Source organism: Sarcophilus harrisii, chromosome 6 (assembly GCF_902635505.1).
Source record: "Sarcophilus harrisii chromosome 6, mSarHar1.11, whole genome shotgun sequence".
Taxonomy (NCBI): Eukaryota; Metazoa; Chordata; class Mammalia; order Dasyuromorphia; family Dasyuridae; genus Sarcophilus; species Sarcophilus harrisii.
In genome coordinates this window covers 109179416-109203255 of record NC_045431.1, presented here as the reverse complement: position 1 = coordinate 109203255, position 23840 = coordinate 109179416, and the positions used below count along the sequence as shown (strand labels likewise).

The 23840-nt window shown below is 33.1% G+C and overlaps 1 pseudogene; it reads left to right on the top strand.

Annotated features, from left to right (window-relative positions):
- Positions 1-23840, top strand: part of LOC111721321 — an 80319-nt pseudogene that overhangs the window by 3969 nt on the left and 52510 nt on the right.

Sequence of the window (23840 nt, the reverse complement as noted above, 5' to 3'; positions counted from 1 at the left end):
CTTTACTAAAACTTTTTTGGCATTTAGCTTGCTTCAATTGGTGTTATGATTATAATAAACTTTGTCCCTTGACTTAAAGATAGTTTCAACACTGCAAATTCTTTTGAGACACCTCGTGACAACAGTCTGGAACCATCAATCTTCGGCAGTCCCTTTTAAACCTCAATACAGCCACTTAATTCTGGTCCACCTAGACAAACCACTTAACCCTACTGGGGGAGAGAGAGCATCCTCCACATGACTGAGAGAGATGTGAATTATTTCAGTCTTTGAAGGGGAACTTAAATCACATCTGGCTATTTTTTAAAAATATACCAAAATACAAGATAGCAGATTGAGTAAAAAGCAATAGGCAAAAAATCACCCCCCACTCCAACAGGGACTTAGCAAGCCAAATTTGGAAAGCATTGGTGGTACAAGCTTGACAGCAAATAGGAAAAAAACAAAGGAAAAATTGAATGGAGGGCAGAATTGCAACACTGGAGGAAAGATTGAGGTGGGTGATTAGGCTCTAGTCATCTCAGAACAAAGGATAAGAACTCAGGTTGAGGCTACTGGTTATTTTTGTTTAAAACAATTAAGTTCTAAAGTTTCTCCCAGAAGGTTTCATCTTTCTCTAACTTCCCTTGCCTCTTTCTGTTTAATTGCAGATGTTGTCATATGCTTGGCTTGCTTCTTTTATATAAATGCTTTCTAAATTCGTACCTTGTCTAACATAAAGAGAGTCCAAGAATTAGGAGGAGATACCCACAAATTCAAACTAAGGCAGCAAGTCAAACTTTTGTTTGCATGTTGGGAATTTCCCCAGCTATAGACTCTGAGTTACTGTGATTAAATTGTTAACTTTCCTGATGTAAAATCCATACAATAGTTGAAAAGAACTATCCGGACTTTCTGGGTCATATTTTTAAGCTAAACATGAGTTTGTAACAGGGTGTGGCCAATTGAATCTCCAAAGAGAAAAGTTTGGAAGGAGAAAATGGTCACTGAAGAAAATATCAGACACTAAGTCCTCATCCAAAAAAAAAAAAAAAAATAGACAAGGATCTAGAAGGATGCAACTCATGCATTAGGGACAAAAAAGAATTGAGTAGTAGCTAGCTGACTCTACACTTCTGAGCAACGTTCAAAGCTATTTCACAAAAACAGTAAATAATCCTCTGTTTCTGAACAGGGAGACTTCTTTTTCTTTGCCAAAGGGAGAATGGAAAGAAATAAACATTTGAATAACACTTAATGTTCTAGGAAGTGTGCTAAATGCTTTAAGAAAAATTATCTAATTTGATTCTGATAATAATGCTATAAGGTAGGTACTATTATTAACTCCATTTTACAGTTCAGGAAACAGATTCAGGAAACAGGGTCATGTAACTTGTAAGTGTCTGAGGCCTTATTTGAACTAAGGTCTCCTGATCTGGGCCCAAAGTTCCATTCACTGTAGCACCAACTGCCAAATGGGCATAGTGAATCTTCTTTAGAAGGCAAATAATTCTTTAAAAGATATAAGGAAGGAGTCTCCCAGCAAGATCCTAAAGGACAAGAATGGTCTCATTCTTAAAAATCTGGATCCTCAACTATTTGTATATTGCCTGACACCTTAGTAAGTAGTTAATAAATGCTTTTTAATTAGTATAATGGTTGATATAGAGAGTAAATCATTTTTATGGGAACATGTCATATGAATATGATATTCCCATTTTGTGACAAAAGAGAAAATTGTGCTGACTTTGAACATAAGAATAGATCTACAGTAAAAAAAGAAAAATAATTGACCATTACATTGAGATGAGAGAAATGTTATGCTTATATATTGTGTATCTTATATTTTATGTTCTTTTCTTGGGATCTTTTCCCTTTCTACATAGTAGCTCATGAGTTTATAGACTTATTCTCTAAGAACCAGCTGAGAGATTAGTTTAAGTAGAAAAATCTGTAATATTCACTCTGATTATTGCAGTTCTGATGAATTGCACTCAGTTGGTACTGCCTGGTGGGGATGGATTTTCAAAATTTCCTCAAAAAAAACCAAGATATAGGAAACACGAATTTAATAGTTTTGCATGTTGTGAAGATAAGCATCTGGCAGATTTGTTTATTGGCTCAGACTGATTTTTATAACTACTTCTGACCAGTCATGTACACTATTACAAATAATGACAGGCTTTTCTTTCAGTTACATAAAAATATTGGGGAATTTGTGTTAAAATATTACCTGGAGTCCAATTCAATTGATATAACTATCCTGTCATAGACGTTTTCACAGGGAGACATTTAAGATGCTTGCTGTGAAGTTTTTGAGACTAATTTCATGTAATTATGGTTTTGACAAGAAAGGTATGCTACCTTTGTAATGACAATGTAGGATTGGCATTCACCTGGAATTGTCAAGTATTTACTCAGAAACAGACTGATTCTGGTTCTCTAGGGATGCCTTAGTCTCACAATCTGATAGACAGATATTATAACCATTGCTGCCTTTATGGGAGGTATAAATTCTGTTACTACTTCCTACATTGATTGTTTTTACTAAGTAGCAAGGCTGTTCAGCTAGCAGACAAAAGGATTTGAATTCAGGTCTCATTGCTATTCTGTATACCCTTCTATTAGTTAGCCACCAGCACATTGAGTAACATCTTAGATCCTCTGTTATCTCTTTTGCAAAATGAGTTTGTCATTCAGTCTTAATATTTAGTAAGTACCTATTATGTGCCAGGAATTGTACTAGATACTAGGAATACAAAGAATGGTAAAAAAACAAACCAACAAACAAAAAGAAGTGTCTGCTCTCAAAGAGCTCACGATCTAAATAACAAGCTAAATATAAAATAAATAAATATAAAATAAATAGGAAATGATCAATAGAGAGAAGTTGCTAAAGAGATCAGAAAAGGTTTCATGTAGAAGATTAGATTTTAGCTGAGGCTTGTATGAAGCTCAGAAAGCCAAGAGTTAGAAATGAGGAAGGAGAGTACTTCAGGAAAAAAATATCTTATTTGAGGAATAACAATAAGATAAATGTCATAGGACCAAAGAATTTGGGGTTAAAAGGAGGAATTGTGTAAGGCATAAGAAAACTGGAAGTCATGTTTATGAAAAATTATAAGAGGCTGTGAAATGCCAAACTGGATTTTATATTTTATCTTGGAGGTGATGGGGAACCATTGGAATTTATTGACTATGGAAGTGACATGATCAGACCTTCATTTAGGAAAATAATTTGATAGATGTACATAGGATGAACTAGCATAGGGACAGACTTGTAGCAAGGAGACTAAACCCAGTAGGCTAATGCAATAGCCCACATGTGAGATGAGAGAAATTATTAACATAGAGATGGTAAGTGAATACATGGGAACTGATGAGATCACTAAGAGAACTAGTAGAAGAGAAGAGGGCCCAGGATGCCTGTGATAATGTGCTTCTGTGATAATGGACATGATCTGGATGAAAATGCAACAGAAAAGGCTGAGAAAACTTGGTCAGATAGGAGGAGAACCAGGGCAGAATAATGTCCCAAACCTAAAGGAAAAAGAAGAAGGAGAGGAAAAAGAAAAAGGAGGAGGAGAAGCAAGAGGAGGAGGAAGAAGAGAAAGAGGAGGAGGAAGAGGAGGAGGAGGAGAAAGAAGAGGAGGAGGAGGAGGGAATTGAGGAGGATAAAAAGATAATCAACAGTGGCAAGAACTGCAGAGAGCTCAAGAAGGATGAAGAGTGAAAAAAGGTCATTGGATTTGTCAGTTAAAAGGTAATAACAACAGAGAGTGCAATTATATTTGATGGAGGATTAAATAGGGAGTGAGAGGAAAAGAAGTTGAGGAACCCTTTGTATATTACCTTCTCAAGGCAGTTATCTATAAAAGGAAGGAAAGATATGGAATGAAAAAGTAAAGACAGGTATTTCTGAGGATGGGGGAAATATGGATATGTTTGTAGGGTTGTTGAGAGGCTCAAATTAAGGCATATACATATACATACATTCACAATACCTAATATATGTATATGATTTATAAATATATGTAACAATTAGTTGACAAGCATTTATTCAGTGCCTAGATGTCTTAGACACTGTGGTATGTGCTGAGAATAAAAACACAAAAGTAAAATAACAGTTATTTCTCTAAATGAGCTTAATTTCTAGTGTTTGATAGTGTTGATAATAAGAGTGCATGATCTATTATAACAAGTTCCTAACAACTTTTCTCACTTTCATCTCTGATTCTCTAAAATATTTCTCAGTTTTCAGCTCTCTATTGAAAATTGTGGAAGGCAGAATTTATAAATTGCATAATGATTTTTTCCAAAAAAAAAAAAAATGAGGGTTTGGGAATCATTTTTAATCACATGCTTTGAGGTGACTATCCCCATCTCCTACTTGCAATAAGTCTTGTCCCCAGAACATGGCTACACCCATTCAGGGATGTAGGATTCAGCATTTCTGAGGTATATCTGGGTATATCTTTTCTAATACTGTAACTCACAAGTTTCTAATGGTATTTGCCAATGATTATCAGTGATATCTAAGAGTTAATCAGACTTAATTAGCTTGCAGACAGGGCTATTTTCTAAGATGGTATAGAAAGAACATTTATTACAAATATCCCTCCAAAGTCTTCAACACTCTCCCATCAGTACTTGCAGAACAGAGGATGAAGTGGGGTCAAGATTAGTGCATATGTTTCAGAGCACAGCTGCTGGAAATAATTGTGCTGAAGTCCCTGAGATAATTCCTTTTTAGGTATAATGTAACTGTTTCAATTAAGCTCTTTGTAGATTTTTAAAATCTCAATTCAATCTGTTTTACTATCTCTGTCTGTTGTTCTGTGGGCCATGCTAAGATGCTTATGGGAAATCCAGACTCCTCTGGACTCTTCAAAGCCCATGAAGTCCTCCTCTTATTTCAGGGAAGAAAGAGGAAACTAAAGTTGAGACACTGTCCTTGCTACCCTTCCACCTTCAATGGAAGCAATTCTTTGTTAGGAGTAGATTTAGCTACTCTGTCACCAGATGTTTAAATCTCAAATTCCATCTAGCTTGATAGTTTTATATGGTTGTCAAAATCCATAGCTTGTCCTAAAGTCATTTTCCTGTTCCACTTAGAGAGGTGTGAGTGCCTTGTTATAACATCTTATAATTTATTGTAAATGAGATGGGGAAATTGTCTAAGATGACTACTACCTTCAAATGCTGTTTGCAAACTCCAGTCACTTACAGTTGCATGATGGCTGAATCACTGTGCTGTTTTTCAGTGGTAGAGAAGAAACTTAATTATACAAGATCACAACTTGGGAAATTAGCAAACATTGCATATATTTTAGGCCATTTAAAAAACTGAAATTTTCATTATTATTTTTAAATTCCTTAAAACTCTTAAAAACAAAAACTGACAGAATAATTTTCAATATGTATACATCTAGTTACGTCATTCCATTTTTCAAAACCTTAAATAGCTTTCTATCGCCTATGTGTCACTATAATCACGTTGGATTCATCTAAGCAACATAAGTACAGGTCAGCATGGGAAATCATTTTAAAATTAATGAGATTAATAATGAAAATAATAAAAAACATATGGTTATATCAATACATTCAGAAAAAGCCTAGCAAAATAGTATTCATTTATGCTCAAAATGCTTTGAAATGAAAGTAATTCTCCTTAATATTAAAAATATTTAAAACTAAAAACTAACATTATATACAATTAATAAATAGTAGGAATATTCTCAGTATGAGCAATGGTAAATCTAAGAACCCTACTCTCTAGGCAATTATTTGATATACTACTAGATATGCTAAATAGAGAAATAAGCAAAGAAAATAAAGAATGAGAATTAGTTCTAGAATTTACATATCAAAACCTCAGAGAATAAAGAAAAATCATTTTGAATATGGGTTTATAATTTCATGGCTATCATGAAGTCCTTACATGGAAACTGCCACTTATACAGCTTAATAATTCATCTGTTATTTATGGCCTTAAAAAGTTAAGTATGAACACTGTAAGTGTAGTGTAAGTGAACTTGCTAGTTGTCAATTTCTCTAGGTTATGGCCCACAAATTGTCAAGAGGCTGGACTAGAATTGGTTTTGTTAATTCTAAGATTTGCACTCTCGTCCATCATCTTGCCTCTTAACTGAAGTTGCATAATGCAAACAAATTCACAAAATACCTGGAATTTCTGTATAACACAGAGGCTGAGTCAGAGGGATAAATTTTCAGCTAAATGCATCATATACCAAGGAATTAACCTACCAACAATCACACAAGATATATAAACACAACTACAAAATAATTCTCACGGAACTGTAGGAAGGCTTTAATATTTGAAGAGATATTCAATGTTTATGGCTCATTTGCACCAACATAGTAAAAATGGTCTTATTCTCCAAATTAAACTATAGATTTAACACGATCTAATTATTAAAGAAAAATTTCATGTAGAAAACATCATTAAAATTAACAGAGGAAAAAACTAAAAATAATGAACATTATAGTTTTTAAGGTTAATAAAACACTCTACATATATTAACTCATTTGATCCTTACAACAAACTTCTTAATTAAGTATTAATATTGTTATTGCTATATATTTTACATACTAGAAAACTGAGACTCAAAGAGTGTTAGTCATTTTCCTACAGTTAGACATCTAGTAGATGTTGCAGTTCAGGTCTTCCTTTTTCTAAATTCCATATTTTTTCTACCACACCAAAAATTCTGACTTTCTTGATAAAGGGATGAGTACATGAAATATTGAAAAAATAGAAATGGTATAAAATTAAATGTGTTGTCCTTTTAAGTTTTGATTTTGCTCATGTTTAGGTTCTCTAAAAAGATTAACAAGTTCTCTCATGGAAAGATTCTCAATGGACTGTTGCTTTCTTCTCTACAAAAGAAATATTTTTATTATTTTTATCTTATTTTTGGTTGATTTTATTAAAGCTTTTTATTTTTCAAAACATTTTCATGAGTAATTCTTCAACATTAACACTTGCAAAAACAAAAGAAATATTTTAAAACATAAAAGATTCCCAAGTAATTTTTTAACAAATATGCAAAACATGAAATAGTTTGTGAGACTGCTGAACAGCAATTTTATCTTGACCTAATCTTTATATCATATGAACATTGCTCAAGAATCTTCTGATAAACCATAGCAAGCTTGATTTTATTCTCCTGGCAGCAGTCATCTCTTCTAAGAAGTAGTGGTTCCTGGAAAGCTTGGAGTGCCAGCCTTATGGTCAGGAGAGATGAAAAAAAAAATTGAGAGTATAAACTGACTTTGCCTTTAATGTCAACTTAGTAACTGACTTGCTGCTTAGTTATTAATCCTTCAAACCAGTCACACATATCATGGGACATGGGAGTAAAAAGGACCAATAAAAATTTTGTGGTTTTGTGTGCCCTTTATTCATAGATCCATCAAAAAGGGCCAAAGTACAGGCCTCTCCTTAAAAATTGTCACTAATTACAACTGTTACAATATGAAACAAATAAAAACCCTGAGTTTGTACAAAAATATTCATAGAGCCATTATTTGTAATAGTATTCAAGGGAGCTGCAGAATGGAGAAAAAATTGTGTTTATTTATATTGCTTTGGTGGGCACTTGAAGGGAGGGGCAACAAAAGCTGGAAACAAATTATGCATCCAATGACTGAATTATGTGCCCAATGATATTTTTCATGGCTGAAAAATAGTGTTATACAAATATAAAGGATTTTATTGTACTGAATAGAAAAGCTAATACGATGATTTCATTGAAGCATGAGACAGTTTGTATGAATCCTTCAGAGTGAAGAAAGCAGAACCAGAAATAATACATATAATGACCACAACAATAACAATATTATACAGACAACACTAAAAGGCAACAGACAATGTCAGCATCAAAGGGATGAAGCTAAAAGACTTATAGTTCCTTTCCTGCTAATAATTAATCAACTAAAAAGGGGGAAAATGATATATATTATTAGAAATTATGTAGTAATTAGAAATTATTAGTAATAATGAATCCATTGAATAGCTTTGCTTGATTGTTCTGGGACAGTTATGAAAATATATATTTTGTAATTCTCACAATGGATCCCAGGCTTAGAACCCCTGTTTTAGAGAGAGTAATCAATCTTTGTTTTCTTCCTGTCTCCATCACTCACTGAAATTCCTTGTAATTTAGCTTTTATGGACTACACTAATTTAAACACTATGATTTATTTAAAAAAAAAACAAGCATTTAATTTTATTTTTATTTATAATTTATGGAATAAAACAAGCATTTTTATGACATAATATAACAAAAAGATGGTTGTATATGAAACTACAGATCCACTATGCACAACTTTTATTCATTTCAAAACTACAATAAAAATTATCATATTTTTTTCTTTTCTTTCCTCCCTGCCCCTTGCCTTAAAGATCACTACTATTAAACACAAATAAGTATATATCAATAAAATTATTCTTTATATAATTCTACTTATCAGTTCGTTCTCTGGATGATTTATTTTATTTTCAAAAATAATGCATTTATTTTCCCCCATTTCCCCCCACTTATATTGAAACAAAACAAATAGATCAAACTCTTGTAGCCCTATAAAAATGTACATTGTCAAGCAAAATAAATTTTCTCATCAAGTCTAAGAACTACTTATCTTTTCAAAACAATAAGGATGACATGTGCAAAAATGTTTGTAACAGTCCTTTTTGCAGTGACAAGGAACTGGAAACTGAATGGATGCCCATCAATTGGGGAATGGCTGAATAAGTGATGGTATATGAATGTTATGTAATATTATTGTTCTATAAGAAATTATCAGCAGGGTGATTTCAGAAAGGCCTGGAGGGACTTACATTAATTGATGCTAAGTAAAGTGAGTAGAACCAAGAGAACACTGAACACAGCAGCAACAAGATTATGTGATAATCAACTCTGACATTCGTGGCTCTTTTCAACAATGAGGGAATTCAGGTCAATTCTAATACATTTATGATGGAGAGAGCCATCTACACATCCAGAAAGAGGACTGGGGACTGAATGTGGATCACAGCATAATATTATTTGCTTGATTTTTTTTCTTATTTTTTCCTTATTGATCAAATAAATGTGGAAATATGTATGCAAGAATTGCACAAGTTTATTGCTATCTAGGGGAGGTGGTCGAGGAAAGGGAAGGAGAAAAATTTGGAACACAAGGTTTTGTAAGGTTCTTGGCTAAAGATAGTGAGGTTTTTCCTTTGGCATAAATTGTATTGTCAGGCTAGGCCTATAGTTAAAATATGTCTAGCCAGATAGCAAATAATGTAATTGACATTTTAAGAATCCATCTTAAATCCATACATGTCATGATGAACAACAGAAAGATACTGTTTTATTGGGAGTCACTAATAATCTTCTAATTCCCATATGCGGTGGTTTTATATCATACTTTGTCATTTTTTGACTTGTATGCAGCTTTTGACACTGGTGATTACATCTTCAAATTAACTTCTCATGCTATTCAGGATCGTCTTTCTCCTGGATCCTGCCTTTTCTGTATCATGAGGTAAATCTTCCTCCCCTTAAATGTAGGTGTTTCCTAAGGTTCTTTCCTTGACTTACTTTCCATTTTCTATGTTTTTTCTTAGTAATCTAATCTTCTCCTTCAATTTCAGCTTCATTTTAGTACAAAATTATTCTCCAGCTCTGATCTCTCACTCAAATTTTAGTTGTAAATATAGGACTCTAAAATTTGCTATCTTCTCACTAAAATCCCAGATGTAAGATTGAATTCATTTTAAAAAAACTAAATATTTTATACATATATGTCTATCTACACATATGCATGTGTATGTGTACATAATATGTTTGTATTATGTGTATACACACACACACACACAAACACACACACATATATATACCTTAGGCAGCACATTGGATAAAGCACTAGGCTGGAATCATCAAGATTCCAGTTCAAATTAGTCTCAAACACTTATTAGCTGATTGACTCTGTGTAAAAACTTAACCCTATTTGTCACTTTCCTCATTTGTAAAATAAGCTGGAAAAAGCAAAGGGAAACTACTCTAGTATTTTTACTAACTGAACTCCAAAGTTTATAAAGAGTAAGTAACCAACATGCATGAGCACACATACACACACACACACACACACACACACACATATTCAGAAATGAAAGAAACCTTAGACTTTATCTAAACTCGCTCTTCCTTCTGCCTTTTGTCTTTCAAGCACTTGTTTCCTGTTAGTCATCTCCTTGTGGAACAAACTCAAAATATCATTTCTATCTTTTATTCTTCCTTTTTACCCAACACTCTAGTATCCCCTTATTCAATAAATGGGGCATAATTTGTATAATGAGCTTTAGCCAAATCTGTTATGTCATATTGCTTTATATCTGGGTTGTTGAAATATTCTGCCAATTGGTCTCTCCATTTATAGCCTTGTCTCTACTCAATCTATCCTGAATATGATAGAAAGACTAATAAACCCATAGTAATATTTTTCTAATAAAAATCCTTCATTAGTCTCTCAGGACTTATTGACATTCTAAATTTTTTAGGCTCATGTTTGATATTCTCTGCTACCTAGTGTCAATTTGCTCTTCTTGTTTTATTTCCCACTGTTTTCTTAATGGCCAAACTTAATTATTTTGATTACCTAAAAAGCCTTCTACTTTCCTACTTCTACACCTTTGCAAGATTAGTTCTAGGCAAAGAGAGGCTTCTGACTCCATGAGACAATAAGAAATATTCAAAATTAAAAACAAAACAAAATTAAAAACAAAACAAAGAACAAACTGGAAAGAAATAAAAAGTATCATATCGAAAACAATTTGATGACCAGATTACAGAGACATAATGTAAGAATTATTGGACTATTCATAAGCTATGTATAAGAAAATGAATGTGGATATCATATTTTTAAGAAATCATGAAAAAATAAAACAAAACAAACACAGAAAAAACTGAATTTCCAAATGAAAATGCTCATCATATCTATCATCAACATCATATCTAAAATCTACTTTCTAGGTTAAAAAATTGCAATTCACCCATTTTTGTAGTTGAGAAAAATATGGAAGGGATCTCCTTTAAATACTAGAACTTGCTGGGGAGCTTTAGTCAAAAACAGATTGATTATTTGCCTCTACATCAAGGTCAGCATTGCTCTATAGAACTCTTACCTAGCATGTAAGGCCAAATTTGCTAATTAAATGTGAGAGAGATATGGGTCTTATGGGAATGTATTCCAGGAAGAATTTAAAAAGGATTTGTTTGAACTTCCTACTTGCTGGCAGAAGCATCTTTTTGTTATTTCCAAAAAAGAAGGTGAGTTGTTCTCTACATAACTATCAAAGCTTGTATGAGATCATCATCTGTAACTGAAAGCCCCTTCCATTGATTTCAGACATTTTGGCTGATGTTCAGGGACATGGATTTACACCAAGCTGTATTTGCCAAGGACCTATAACCCCTTTAGAATTGGGGCCAAGGATAAGTGGAAGACAGGAATTTGGAAATGGTTCAGACATGATGAATGTTTGTACAGGCCCCTTGAGCTGGCAAATGCACCTGAAAACTTTCAGTAATATTGCTGTGTTTTCTTGATCAATATAACATGGTTTATTTAGATTTTTCTTTCTTTTACCAGTGTGAATCCAACTTGTTTTTATTAAATAAATAATCATCTTCTTTATAAAATCTACTTATTAGTCAGGATGGTTTAGCTGAAAAGTGGGACATGAACCCAGAAAAGACATAGGTTTTATTCTCACTTTAATTTTTATAAGTTTTGTGACCCTTGGTAAGGTGCTTACCGTCTCTGAACCTCAAATTTCCTAATTTATTAAGTGGGGATAATAGTACTAGTAGTACCTGTTGCAGAGGCTTGTTGTGAAGATTATATATCAAATGATATCAAATGAGATTAGTATTTTTCAAGTAATTAATACAATGCCCAGCACATAGTGTTATTTTTAATTAGTTGCCTTTCTGCCATGTCTGATAATTTTTGAGATCCCATTTGAGACCTTAAAGTACTATACAAATGTTACTTATTATCATTTTGATAATCATTTTGATGACTGATTGTGATGATAATAGTAATGCTGAGGATATTGTTAAAGATACTTAACTAAAAATATTGCTTCAGGCTGGGATGGAATCCTAATTCTAACAAGAAATTCTTCTACCACAGCAAGGTCAAACATGAATCTCTCTTCCAGTCATATTGTACTGAGTCTATGAGAGTTACAAACGCACCTAGTAAATATATGGGAAATAGAAGACTGAGTATGAATATGAGGAAGTAAGGCTTTGTAGTATTTTTTAAGGGATGGTGAACTTTTACTAATCTATGGCACTTGGATTGAAAGAAAGCTGTAGATATTTCCAGAGAAAAGGAATGTCATAAAAGTAGAATATCAAGTGAGAAGAGACTTTCCGTATTCTGAAGTGATCTTTCAAGATGGTACTCTTCCCATGAAATACTTTAAATCATCATTAGCTTGCCTTGCTCTGGTTTACCTAAATAGCTTAGGTTCCTGGGTAAGTTTGTTTGTTTCTTTTTAAATATAAATTATGTAAATATAACACCTCCATTCCAGAACATACTCTCTGTCCAAACTAAAATTCACAAATCAAATGGCAAAGTATTTAATTTGGACAGAGAAACTATCAGAAAAGAAATATTCCCTTCCTATACTTCAGACATTAAAAAAAAAACCCTACCAAAAAATGGTGCTAGCTTTCTAAGGACTATTTGAAAAATAACAATTCTTAGGACAAACTATTGGGGTTCAAGAGGTAGGAATCTGGAGGATTTGGTGATGGCATGAGGAAAGAATTAGTTTTTCCCCCATTTCCTCTCAGCCTGGTCATGACGATATAGGGACAGCTCTAGAGTGTAGTTATTTACTTTACTAGATCCAGTTACATCAGATTTTTTCCTAAACTATCAGGTTTGACAATACATCATATAGCAAAGTTGTATTTGTTTGTATTGTTGTTGAATTCCATGAAACTATGATTTCATCAACACATGGAATTCTTAGCATGGACATTCTTTATAATGATGCATAACAGTAACTTACATGAAATTTATGGTTTTAGGGAGTAATCTAGAGATATCAACAGATTGACTCTTTCCCATGATCACAAAATTGATGTATGTAGGAATTAGAACCCAAGTTTTCCTGACCATGAGACCTAATATTTACCTTCTGTGCCATTCTACTCATTAAAAATCAAGTTGCTTACAATAGGCCAAATATATGGGTTATAGGCAATACAGAATATATCCTATCACATTAGGGATGCATATATTATATGTATGGGTCCTATGTAAATATGACCAATGTGTAAGATGCAAATGCCTTAGGTACATATAGTAGATTAATTATGGAAGTAAACTATAATATATAACATTGTATATTGAATTTTCATACAAAGTACATATTTTATAAAATAGAATTATCTTATACCGCTTCTCCTCCCACTGTCCCTGGAGAATCATGTCAGCCTGTTAATTGTCAAGTTAGTCCTGCACTTTTAAAATTATCTGCTCTCTATTCTTCATCTTCAGCATCCTCAGATCCAATGCCATAATCTGAATCCTAGGTCTATACAAGGCTGAGGCTATCATTTCCATCTCCAGAGAATCAAACCTAAAAGACTCATAGGCTATGACATCCATCTTTCTTTTGGGCATCTTAGGCTATTAATGTGTATTGAATTTATAGTCAACCAATAACATCTCTGGCTAGCATCATCCAATATAGTGCTAGAACAGGCTTTGACAGATGTCTTGAAGGACCTTTTCAAGATCAGATAATGAATCTCCCCATTAGGGATTTCTTCATATATAAAAATACCAGGTTACTACTGACCATATCTCTCCTAGCACAGAATTGCTCTTGGACTCATTAGGTCATTGAAACTGTGACTTGCTTGGATCTGCAAAAGCCAAGACTGGCACATGTGGTGAGAAGTTAAATACAAACTCTAATTAAAGATTACACCTCATAATTCTCATCCTGATGATCTCCAAGTAGTATTAAATGGTTGAGACTGCAGAAGCACATATAGCAAGCATCCTGTATATAGTTAATGGAATGTTCTTGTTACTTGGGAGGGAGCAATTTAAGCAGACAGTTTATCATTTCACAGTGACCTAGAGAAACATTCATTCAGATCATCTTAGCTTAGTGCAATGGATAGACTGCTAGGCTTGAAGTCATGAATTTGTTGTTCAGTCATTCAACTATGTCCAATACTTCATGACTCCACTGTCTATGAGGTTTTCTTGTCAAGGATACGGGGGAATTTGCCATTTCCTTCTTCAGTGCACTAATTCAGACAGAGGTTAAGGGATTTGCTGAGGGTTATGCAGCTAGCAAGTGTCTGGGCAATATTTGAAGTGTTGTCTTCCTGACTTCAGGCTCTATACACTGATTCATCTAGCTGCTACAAAAGTCATGAAAACCTGAATTGAAATACTGTCTCAGAAGCTTACTAGCTGTGTTACTCTGGGTAAATCATTTAAGTTCTATCTGCCTCATTTTTTTCAACTGTAAAATAATAATAATAATAGCACCTATCTCACAGAGTTGTTTTGAGGATTAAATGAGATAATATTTGTTTAAAAAAATACTTGCCTAGTACATAGTAAATGCTGTATAAAAGCTTATTCCCTTTCCTTTCCTTACCAACGATAATAGAAGGCTATTAGTGAGGATCAAATGAGATAATATTTGTAAAACAATTTGCACAGTTCTTGGCATAAAGTATGCAATTAATAAATGCTTCGTTTCTTCCCTTTGAATTATTTGTCAAGCACATTTCCAATCTTTACCACCACCGCTGCATTATATCTCATGAAGTCAACTTCTCTGAACCAGAGAGAGAATTGGAAAACTGCTATATAATGACAGTCTAGACCTTGAGCAAACAAAACAAAACAAAACTCAATGCTACTAACATAAACAACTTATACAGTGTAATTTACTACTATAGGTATAATCAATTCACCTTAAAACATCAATTTGGCCAACTAATGCAGATTTTCTAGTATAAACAATGTAAACAGACACTTTATCACCTCAGAGTGAGATAGAAAAACACTCATTCAGATCTTAGTTTGGCCTAAAACTCCAAAACTGATGATCCAACAATGCTCATAGACAATATAGTGCTATTCTTTAGTGATCCAAATGACAACTCTACAAATTTTAATCAGAGCTCTCTTACCAATTTTAACTCTAGGGTGCCTAGTGATCTTTATATAATTTTTTATACAACTATTTATATAACTATGGTTCAATCTTTTATTCTAGAAGTGCTCTTTCTTTGTAGACTACAAATGAAGTGCAAATTGATAATCAAATTATTTATGGCAGAAAGAGCAAGGTAAAGAGGAAAACAATTTCAAAATGGGTGTAACCCATAACATAAAGTAACTGAAAAATAAGTTAACAATTCATGTACAAAAGGAAAAACTATCCCTCTTGTGTAGAGGTGAGAGAAAGGAAAAGAGAAGTAAAAAAGGAGTTACTTATTCTCTGTCTCCCAATAGTTTGGTCTGAAGGAGCTAGCATGGAAAACTTAGAGATGTTTCTCATGGGCAATCATTCACCTTAGAATCCTAAGATCATAGTTCAAGAGCTTGAAAGGACCCCAAAGGAAATCAAATCCAAACTCCTCATTTTACAAATAAGATCAGTCAGGCATAGAGTAATTAAATTTCTTAGCCAAAGTCACATAGGTAGCAAACTTGAGAAGAATTATCTAACTCAGGTATTCTGCCTCCAGAGTTAATTTTTTTTTTCACTCAAACAGTATCATTTACATTTTTCTCCACCTTCTAAGTTTGAGAATATATTATTTACAGATTCACCTATGGGGATCCTCTTCCTTCTTGCTCTGTCAAATGCTTTCCTCCTTCAATATAATTTTTGTAGCTCTCAAGGAGCTTTTTTTTTTTCTTTCTAAGAGCTTCCACTTCCTTAATGTGTAAGAACGGTAGCTCTCCAATTTGGAACTATGCCCAAAAGGCTATCAAACTATGCATACCCTTTGACCCAGCAGGTTTCCTACTGGGTTTATATCCCAGAGATCTTAAAAGAGGGAAAGGGACCCACATGTGCAAAAATGTTTCTGACAGCCCTTTTTGTAGTGGCAAGAAACATGGATGCCCATCAGTTGGAGAATACCTGAATAAGTTATGGTATATGAATGTTATGAAATATTATTGTTCCATAAGAAATGATCAGCAGGATGATTTTAGAGAGGCTTGGAGAGACTTACATGGATTGATGCTAAGTGAAATGAGCAGAACTAGGAGATCATTGTACATGGGATAACAAGATTATACAATAATCAATTCTGATGGACATGGCTCTTTTCAACAATCAGAAGATTCATACCACTTCCAATGATCTTATGATGAAAAGAGCCATCTACATCCAAAGAGAGGACTGTGGGAACTGAGTGAATCACAACATAGCATTCTCACTCTTTTTGTTGTTGTTTGCTTGCATTTTATTTTCTTTCTCATCTTGTTTTCTTTTTTCTTTGATTTTTCTTGTGCAGCAAGATAATTGTATAAATATGTATGCATATATTGAATTTAACACGTATTTCTACTGTGTTTAACATATATTATATTACTTGCCATCTAGAGGAAGGGATAAGGGAAGGGGGGAATTAGAAGACAAGGTTTTGCAAGGATTAATGTTGAAAAATTATCCATGCGGGGATGTGGGAAAACTGGGACACTGATACATTATTGGTGGAATTGTGAATGGATCCAGCCATTCTGGAGAGCAATTTGGAACTATGCTCAAAAAGTTATTAAACTGTGCATACCCTTTGATCCAGCAGTATTATTACTGGGCTTATATCCCAAAGAAATCTTAAAGAAGGGAAAGGGACCTGCATGTGCCAGAATGTTTGTGGCAGCCCTCTTTGTAGTGGCCAGAAACTGGAAACTGAATGGATGCACATCAATTGGAGAATGGCTGAATAAATTGTGGTATATGAATATTATGGAATATTATTGCTCTGTAAGAAATGACCAGCAGGAGGATTTCAGAAAGGCCTGGAGAGACTCACATGAAATGATGCTGAGTGAAATGATCAGGACCAGGAGATCATTTATACTTCAACAACAATACTATATGATGATCAATTCTGATGGACCTGGCCCTCTTTAGTAATGAGATGAACCAAATCAGTTCCAATAGAGCAGTAATGAACTGAACTAGCTACACCCAGCGAAAGAACTCTGGGAAATGAGTATGAACCACTACATAGAATTTCCCAATCCCTCTATTTTTGTCCACCTGCATTTTTGATTTCCTTTACAGGTTAATTGTACACTATTTCAAAGTCCGATTATTTTTGTACAGCAAAATAACTGTATGGACATGTATACATATATTGTATTTAACATATATTTTAACATATTTAACATGTATTGGTCAACCTGCCATCTGGGGGAGGGGGTGGGAGAATGAGGAGAAAAATTGGAACAAAAGGTTTTGCAATTGTCAATGCTGAAAAATTACCTATGCATATATTTTGTAAATAAAAAGCTATAATTACAAAAAGAAAAATTATCCATGCATATGTTTTGAAAATTAAAAAGCTTTAATAAAAAATGGTACATCTTTTGCCACAGTCATGTTGGCCAAAAAGTGAGGTAGAAGATGGTAGTCCACAATTACATTTGAATTATCTATTCATTGCAAAAACAAAATAATAGGAGTTATTCTTGAGGATTTCCTGATTTGAAATCTATCAGAAAGGAAAGGAAATCAGAACCTGAGGGTGTATTTTACCTGATCATATATTATTATTATTATTATTATTATTATTATTATTATCATTATTATTAATACTATTACCAACTGACCTCATCAGAAAAGCTACACTGTGATTGAAGAGGATGTCTCTCAAGTATTTTGTAGTTAATTAGTGGAACAACTTTAGTAAACTGAGCACCCACTAAGGGTCTTCACAGATCCATGGAAATTTGACATACCAAATCTTGAATACTGTCTGAAGCATACTCTTTTTTATTTTCTTTCATTTTTTTTGTTCAAATCTTCCTGATGACATGTAAATGAATAACATGTAAATATAAATTCGCACACATGTATAACCTATGTCAAATTGCTTACCATCTCAGGAAGAATGAAGGGGTGAAAGAGATTAAGGGATAGAATTTGGAACTCAAAACTTAAAAAAGAAAAACCAAAACAAATAGTTTAAAATTGTTTCGGTATGTAATTGGGGAAAAAATAAATTAATACTTTTTTTTAAAAGCCTAGGTCCTGTCAGGTCGACATGTCTGATGGACATAGTTATTTTCATTTTTCACATCTTTGTGGAAGGTGGTTATTAAAATTTCAATGTATTTACACTTCAGAAATTGGTAAACCCTATAAACTGGGCCTCATTTATTTTGCTAGATTCAATATAATGATAGAGAAAATGTTAATAATGTAAATTATACATAAACTTCTGCTCTTTGTACTTCCCCCACCCCAGAAAAGCAGTTGTTTAAAGTTTACGAATATACTACTGAATGTCCCCAAAGTGTTAGTGTAGTTTTAAGCAATTAAAACTGCTGGATACACACACACACACACACACACACACACACACACACACACATATATTTAAGCTATTAAATCTTAAAACTGCCTTAAGACTTTGGAGACAGTCTATATTGAAATTATCAGAATATTTTTAAAAAGTTAATGGGGGGCAGCTAGGTGGCACAGTGGATAGAGCATCAGCCCTGAAATCAGGAGGACCTGAGTTCAAATTTGGCCTCAGCCATTTAACACTTCCTAGTTGTATGACCTTGGGCAAGTCACTTAACCCCAATTGCCTCAAAAAAAAAAAGTTAATGAATCCCAAGTTAAGAATATCTGATTAGGAGAGATTATGATAATCTATTTTAGACATGAGGAGTTTTCATTGTTTTCTGTACATCCTGCTAGAATTATTCTGCAGGCAGTTGATGTGATTTTGTAGATCACAAGAAAGGTAAACTGTATCTATAGACTTGGGAGTCATCCACTGAACTGATATGACTCAATTAGACCACCAAAGAAAAGAATATAGAATGAGAAGAAAAGAAAAGCCATAAGAAGAGTGCTGAGAACATAACCACAATGTCTTTAATCTTTGCCTTTAATTTCTGCCTATCCCATATAGTCCATCTGAAATGATTTCTCTTTCAAGAAGTTCCCAGAAAGTCATAATCTTTCCTCCCTCACAAGTCCCCTAGCACTCTAATTTGCACTTCTCTAAGGCAATTATCACATGTGTTCTTGTCACAACTTGCTTCTTGCTCCATAAAAACAGGAATTATATTTTAGCCAAACTTATATGTTCTTGGGTCAATCTCTCCATGATGTCCTATAAACAATAGGCAATTAACAGATATCTGTTTAATTTTATTTGCACCTGTAGATAATGCTTCATGATTTAAACATAGAAGACTACATGCCATAGGAAAGACTAGACTTTTTCCCTCACTCCTCCTCTGTCTCCTACATCATCACCATCACCACTACAGCTGCTGCTGCTGCAGCTATTACTCATGACAACAACAAAAACAACATTAATTGCTATCATTTATATAGCATTTCAAGGGTTGCAAGCCACTCTGTATGGTAACTTATCTGATCTTGGGTTGTATTACTTTATTTTTTGTGTATGCCAATTGCTAGTTATATTGGCTTTAGGTTAAAAGTCATTGATACCACAGATCACTCAGTTGCCAATAGAATTTATAAACTGCAAAATCTAGAATTCAGTTTCTCGTAGTTACTTATCTACATTATGTTTTCCCAGGGGGTGGCCCAAGCTTCTACATGTCGTGGTGTGCATTAAAATGATAGTGTTTATTGAATAAGTGCTGCTTTCCTAGTAACATTAATCACATTTACTAAATTCTTATTAATATGCTCTGTTTGTCAACTTTCCTTGCAATACTTTAATATCACACAGTGAAAATGACCCATTGTGCAATCTGTTGATGGTGTTCACTGAATTAGAAGTAGGCTGATTATAAATCTCATGTACTTTAAAGTACAGTAAATGACATGATGTGTCACTTAATATGCAACATTTCCATCTGTTTATGAAAATATACTGCAAAATAAATTGTTAACAATTGGTTATACTCATAGCCATTTCATTCAGTATGGGAGCTTAATATGTGCCCTGCTGCTTGAAAATATACAAACTATTCACTGAATTTTTTCATGAGATTCTCAATTATCTGTCTTTCTTTTTGAAATTTTATCTAGGTTTATTTATTTTGCGTGTGGATTCATTTAACACTTTTTTTATTTTCAGTGGATGTGTCATCTTTATGTTTCATTGAAGCACACCAGTGCCACACATGATTATGTATAATATGTGTGTGCACATATGACATACTGGATGTATGTAATATTGACATCCCATGTGTTTATCTATGCAAATTCAATGAAATGAAAGAGGAAAAAAGCACATGCTTAGTGTCATTTCTCTTTGAGAAATAGGGAATTGAAAGGGCTTAACAGTAAACAGTCTTCAAAAAGATTTTTTCTGGAAAAAAAAAAGAATTACTATGTAACATGTTAGGAGTAGCAGAAATAGGATTTGACTTAAAGTAACAAAATCTGAGTTTGAGTTTGAGATTCCTTAATTACCAGCTATGGGATTTTGGGGAAGTCTTCTTGACCTCATTAATTCTCAATTTCTTCCATTCTAAAATAGCAAAATGATAACACATACTCCTACCTCACAAGGATGTTGGTAAAGATCCAATGAGACAACTCGTATGAATTAAACAAGTGATGTATCATTACAAGTCTCCCGCATGATTATCCTTGAGATTTATAAATATAAGTAATGTAGCATGGAGAGGAATAGCACAGCATAGTATATGAACAGTATAAACCTTAGACTCTGAAAGAGTAGCCTCAGTTTCCTGCTTTGACACAGCCTTTTTGTGTGACCCTGCCCACGTCACTTAAACTATTAGTTTCTTACATAATTTTTGACTGTAATAGCAGAGGAGGTGCTAATTTACTGTTAGTAGCGGGGTTTTCTCATTGGGAGTTCCTTATTTCAATGAAATCAGAGAATTGAATACACCCCTCCCCAAAAATGAACAAGCAAGTTAATGAATCAGTAAACAAATTAATAATGTTGTTATTATATATACATATATGTGCATGCATATAATATATGTACATATATTTACAATATATACACATGTACCTATATCAAGTTAATTGTAGGTTTGCCCTTCACTAAAAATTATGAACTCATTTATGATAGAACTAAGAAGATTTGTTTCCCGTCCTTATGGAGTTTACAAGTATTTGGATCAAATAATCTCTAATAATTTCATTTCTTCTTCATACATTGTTCTTACAAGCTATTTAGAAAGATAAGATATATACATGTAAAGTATCTAAATAATATTATAAAATAGTGTTATCACAGAACTATAAAATTAGCAAATCTTGGAACTAAAAGTGATCCATTCTACAAAACAAAACAAAGTGAAACAAACTAGTGTAAATTGGATTGACTAATTTCACTTTCCAATCTGTGGTGGAAGCATGATTAGTTCTAAAATGATTTGTAGAAGTTTTATATAAAAGGGGTTCTGTTCTATTAAATTATAATATATCCCTGAATCCATGGCCAAACTCAAATGGTGATTATCTTCTGTCCAAAAATGGAATGTATAGTTGTTACCCTGCAATAGCATAGAGTAATCTTGCCATAGTGTATAACTATTAAGAGAATGTGTTTTTTAGCCTCAGGATGAACTGTAAGGAATAAAAGAGCAGGGTATCAGAATGCCAATTTACACTATGTTGATAATTTCCAGATATGCTTGGGTCATAAGCTTTGATGATTTTTTTTTGTAAAATTTATAAGAATTTTTCTTCTAAACCCTAACCTATCAAGCTTTATGTAATCTTTGGAATAATTTAGATTCAGAATTGACTGATCAATAGAATTACATATATATATATATATATACATATATATATATATATATAATTTGAATTATCTTAAAAAAGAAAAGAATTCAATTCAATCACAAACATTAAGTTGATATTCATATCTACATTCTCCTTACATCTCTTTCCTTCCTTTCTAGAATCTTCTTTCTTTCCTAGCTCTCAAATTCTTTAATTCTCCCTTCAAATACACACATATGCAAAGAAAGAAAAAAAAAAGATATAACCCTTTCCTTAGTCTGAAACACCCTCTAATATCTTTAATTCCTTTCAGTATTCAATGAGAACACATTCATATACTGTAAAGCACTATATAAATGCTAGTTATTAGTTTAACTCTTGAACACTTGAACTGAAGTCTCTTTCCTTATGATCTAATTCCTTCATAACATTCTGCAATTGGAATTTTCTGTGATGAAACTGCACTCTCAAATGTCTCTAAATATGATCTTGAAGACCCAATGAGAACTTCTTTCTCTTTTGTGTGGATCTTTCTTCCACATTTGACTATGATTGGGAAGATGGTGGTTCTCTCAAAAGGAGTAGAGAATCACCACAAAGAATATCAAAATTAATTGTTATTTTGGTTCCCTGAATATTTTATGCTTTTTGATTCTTGTATTAGCCCTTTGATTTCTCATTTTCTTCCTTTTTAACTGATGCTTCTTATTTTGACTTCCTAATGGAAGTAATACAAAACTTTATTCTGACCTTTTAAAAATGTTAATAATATAGTCTTTTCTTAAGAAATTCCTTCTATAATATTATTGTTCTATAAGAAACAATCAGCAGGATGATTTCAGAAAGGCCTGGAGAGACTTACATGAACTGATGCTATAATAAGTTAATAGAACCAAAAAAACATTATACACAGCAAGATTATATGATGATCAGTTGTGATGGACTTGGCTCCTTTCAACAATGTGGTGATTGAGGCCAATTCTAATAGACTTGTGAAGGAGAGAGACGTCTTCATTCAGAAAGAGGATTATGGGAACTAAATGTAGATCACAATATAGTACTTTCACCTTTTGTTGTTGTTTGCTTGCTTGTTTTTTTTTCTTTCATTTATTTTTCCTTTTTTGATCTGATTTTTCATGTGCTGCATGATAAATGTGGAAATATGTTTAGAAGAATTGCACATGTTTAACCTATTTTGAATTATTTGCTGTCTAGGGGAGATGGGAGTTAGAAAGGAAGAGAGAAAAATATGGAACACAAGGTTTTGCAAGGGTGAATGTTGAAAACTATCTTTATATGTGTTTTGAAAAATAAAAAGCTATTATAAAAATAAAAAGAGAAAAAAAGATATTCCTCCTTTTAGTGTCCTTTTATTTCCATAGTTCCATATGTCTATCTTCAGCTTTCTTCTTTTTCTCAATGCTTGGTATTTTCCTATTGTTAGATATTTCTATATAGAAATGTCTTGCCATCAACTCCAACTCATTAGATACAGCAATTGAATCAAGATCTAGTCCTCTAAATTGTTTTTTAATCTAAATTTCTATGTCCCTGGCAACAGTATGACCATTTAACACATCAGATAAGTTATCAGTATGCCTATCACTCATCTTATTACTCATAACCAAAAAAGACATCAAGCTCTGTTGCATTTTCCTTTGAAACATCTTTCACATATTTTTGCTTTTCTCCACTTATATTGCCTCTAATTATCAGCTCAAACTTTCATTACTGCATACTTGTCTTATAACAATAGTATTTTAATTGTTTCTGCCATCCCAAAGTATTTTCTTCCTAATCCTTCCTGGATCCACTGACATACAAATTTTCCAGACATAATATTTTC